Consider the following 4,051-nt stretch of genomic DNA (forward strand, 5'->3'; position numbering starts at 1 on the left):
CTCTCTCTTCTCATACAGGAGCTGGCTGGGCTGTGCTGTAGGGGTAATGCAGCAGCTGAGCTTTCTCTTCTCACACAGGAGCTGTCTGGACTGTGCTGTAGGGGTAATGCAGCAGCTGAGCTCTCTCTTCTCATACAGGAGCTGTCTGGACTGTGCTGTAGGGGTAATGCAGCAGCTGAGCTTTCTCTTCTCATACAGGAGCTGTCTGGACTGTGCTGTAGGGGTAATGCAGCAGCTGAGCTCTCTCTTCTCATACAGGAGCTGTCTGGACTGTGCTGTAGGGGTAATGTAGCAGCTGAGCTTTCTCTTCTCACACAGGAGCTGTCTGGGCTGTGCTGTAGGGGTAATGCAGCAGCTGAGCTTTCTCTTCTCATACAGGAGCTGTCTGGGCTGTGCTGTAGGGGTAATGCAGCAGCTGAGCTTTCTCTTCTCATACAGGAGCTGTGTGGACTGTGCTGTAGGGGTAATGCAGCAGCTGAGCTTTCGCTTCTCACACAGGAGCTGTCTGGGCTGTGCTGTAGGGGTAATGCAGCAGCTGAGCTTTCTCTTCTCATACAGGAGCTGTCTGGGCTGTGCTGTAGGGGTAATGCAGTAGCTGAGAATTCTCTTCTCATACAGGAGCTGTCTGGGCTGTGCTGTAGGGGTAATGCAGCAGCTGAGCTTTCTCTTCTCACACAGGAGCTGTCTGGGCTGTGCTGTAGGGGTAATGCAGCAGCTGAGCTTTCCCTTATCATACAGGAGCTGTCTGGGCTGTAGGGGTAATGCAGCAGCTGAGCTTTGTCTTCTCATACAGGAGCTGTCTGGACTGTGCTGTAGGGGTAATGCAGCAGCTGAGCTTTCTCTTCTCACACAGGAGCTGTCTGGGCTGTGCTGTAGGGGTAATGCAGCAGCTGAGCTTTCCCTTCTAACACAGGAGCTGGCTGGGCTGTGCTGTAGGGGTAATGCAGCAGCTGAGCTTTCTCTTCTCATACAGTAGCTGTCTGGACTGAGCTGTAGGGGTAATGCAGCAGCTGAGCTTTCCCTTCTCATACAGGAGCTGTCTGGGCTGTGCTGTAGGGGTAATGCAGCAGCTGAGCTTTCTCTTCTCATACAGGAGCTGTCTGGGCTGTGCTGTAGGGGTAATGCAGCAGCTGAGCTTTCCCTTCTAACACAGGAGCTGTCTGGGCTGTGCTGTAGGGGTAATGCAGCAGCTGAGCTTTCTCTACTCATACAGGAGCTGTCTGGGCTGTGCTGTAGGGGTAATGCAGCAGCTGAGCTTTCTCTTCTCATACAGGAGCTGTCTGGGCTGTGCTGTAGGGGTAATGCAGCAGCTGAGCTTTCTCTTCTCATACAGTAGCTGTCTGGGCTGTGCTGTAGGGGTAATGCAGCAGCTGAGCTTTCTCTTCTCATACAGGAGCTGTCTGGGCTGTGCTGTAGGGGTAATGCAGCAGCTGAGCTTTCTCTTCTCATACAGGAGCTGTCTGGACTGTGCTGTAGGGTAATGCAGCAGCTGAGCTTTCTCTTCTCATACAGGAGCTGTCTGGACTGTGCTGTAGGGGTAATGCAGCAGCTGAGCTTTCTCTTCTCATACAGGAGCTGTCTGGGCTGGGCTGTAGGGGTAATGCAACAGCTGAGCTTTATCTTCTCATACAGGGGCTGTCTGCGCCGTGCTGTAGGGGTAATGCAGCAGCTGAGCTTTCCCTTCTCACACAGGAGCTGTCTAGACTGTGCTGTAGGGGTAATGCAGATGAGCTTTCTCTTTTCATACAGGAGCTGTCTGGGCCGTGCTGTAGAGGTGATGCAGTAGCTAAGCTCTCCTCACACACTGGAAACACAGGAGCTTTCTGGGCCCCCCACCGGTAACAGCACTGTTCCCTGATCACCCCTCCCCCACTGGTAGCAGCACTGTTCTCTTATCACCCCTCCCCTACTGGTAGCAGCACTGTTCTCTTATCACCCCTCCCACACTGGTAGCAGCACTGTTCCCTTTTCACCCCTCCCCCACTGGTAGCAGCACTGTTCTCTGATCACCCCTCCCCCACTGGTAGCAGCCATGTTCTCTTATCACCCCTCCCTACTGGTAGCAGCACTGTTCCCTTATCACCCCTCCCCCACTGGTAGCAGCACTGTTCCCTTTTCACCCCTCCCCCACTGGTAGCAGCACTGTTCCCTTATCACCCCTCCCCCACTGGTAGCAGCACTGTTCCCTTATCACCCCTCCCCCACTGGTAGCAGCACTGTTCCCTTATCACCCTCCCCCACTGGTAGCAGCACTGTTCCCTTATCACCCCTCCCCACTGGTAGCAGCACTGTTACCTTATCACCCCTCCCCCACTGGTAGCAGCACTGTTCCCTTATCACCCCTCCCCTACTGGTAGCAGCACTGTTCCCTTATCACCCCTTCCCCACTGGTAGCAGCACTGTCCCTTATCACCCCTCCCCCACTGGTAGCAGCACTGTTCCTTATCACCCCTCCCCCACTGGTAGCAGCACTGTTACCTTATCACCCCTTCCCCACTGGTAGCAGCACTGTTCCCTTATCACCCCTCCCCTACTGGTAGCAGCACTGTTCCCTTATCACCCTTCCCCACTGGTAGCAGCACTGTTACCTTATCACCCCCTCCCCCACTGGTAGCAGCACTGTTCCCTATCACCCCTCCCCCACTGGTAGCAGCACTGTTCCCTTATCACCCTCCCCCACTGGTAGCAGCACTGTTACCTTATCACCCCTCCCCCACTGGTAGCAGCACTGTTACCTTATCACCCCTCCCCCACTGGTAGCAGCACTCTTCCCTTATCACCCCTCCCCCACTGGTAGCAGCACTGTTGCCTTATCACCCCTCCCCCACTGGTAGCAGCACTCTTTCCCTTATCACCCCTCCCCTACTGGTAGCAGCACTGTTCCCTTATCACCCCTCCCCCACTGGTAGCAGCACTGTTCCCTTATCACCCCTCCCCCACTGGTAGCAGCACTGTTCCCTTATCACCCCTCCCCTACTGGTAGCAGCACTGTTGCCTTATCACCCCTCCCCCACTGGTAGCAGCACTGTTCCCTTATCACCCCTCCCCACGGTAGCAGCACTGTTACTTATAACCCCTTCTCCACTGGTAGCAGCACTGTTCCCTTATCACCCCTCCCCCACTGGTAGCAGCACTGTTCCCTTATAACCCCTTCTCCACTGGTAGCAGCACTGTTCCCTTATAACCCCTTCTCCACTGGTAGCAGCACTGTTCCCTTATCACCCTCCCCCACTGGTAGCAGCACTGTTCCCTTATCACCCCTCCCCTACTGGTAGCATCACTGTTCCTTATACCCTTCTCCACTGGTAGCAGCACTGTGCCCTTATCACCCCTCCCCCACTGGTAGCAGCACTGTTTCCCTTATCACCCCTCCCCACTGGTAGCAGCACGGTTCCTTATCACCCCTCCCTTACTGGTAGCAGCACTGTCCCTTATCACCCCTCCCCCACTGGTAGCAGCACTGTTCTCTTATCACCCCTCCCCCACTGGTAGCAGCACTGTTCCCTTATCACCCCTCCCCCACTGGTAGCAGCACTGTTCCCTTATCACCCCCCCCACTGGTAGCAGCATGTTCCCTTATCACCCCTTCTCCACTGGTAGCAGCACTGTTTCCTTATCACCCCTCCCCCACTGGTAGCAGCACTGTTCCCTTATCACCCCTCCCCCACTGGTAGCAGCACTGTTCCCTTTCACCCCTCCCCCACTGGTAGCAGCACTGTTCCATTTTCACCCCTCCCCCACTGGTAGCAGCACTGTTCCTTACACCCCTCCCCCACTGGTAGCAGCACTGTTCCTTATCACCCCTCTCCCACTGGTAGCAGCACTGTTCCCTTATCACCCCTCCCCCACTGGTAGCAGCAGTTCCCTTATCGCCCCTCCCCCACTGGTCAGCACTGTTCCCTTATCGCCCCTCTCCCACGGTAGCAGCACTGTTCCCTTATCACCCCTCCCCCACTGGTAGCAGCACTGTTCCCTTTTCACCCCTCCCCCACTGGTAGCAGCACTGTTCCCTTTTCACCCCTCCCCCACTGGTAGCAGCACTGTTCCATTA

Source organism: Bufo gargarizans, chromosome 2 (genome assembly GCF_014858855.1).
Source record: "Bufo gargarizans isolate SCDJY-AF-19 chromosome 2, ASM1485885v1, whole genome shotgun sequence".
In the NCBI taxonomy this organism is placed as follows: Eukaryota; Metazoa; Chordata; class Amphibia; order Anura; family Bufonidae; genus Bufo; species Bufo gargarizans.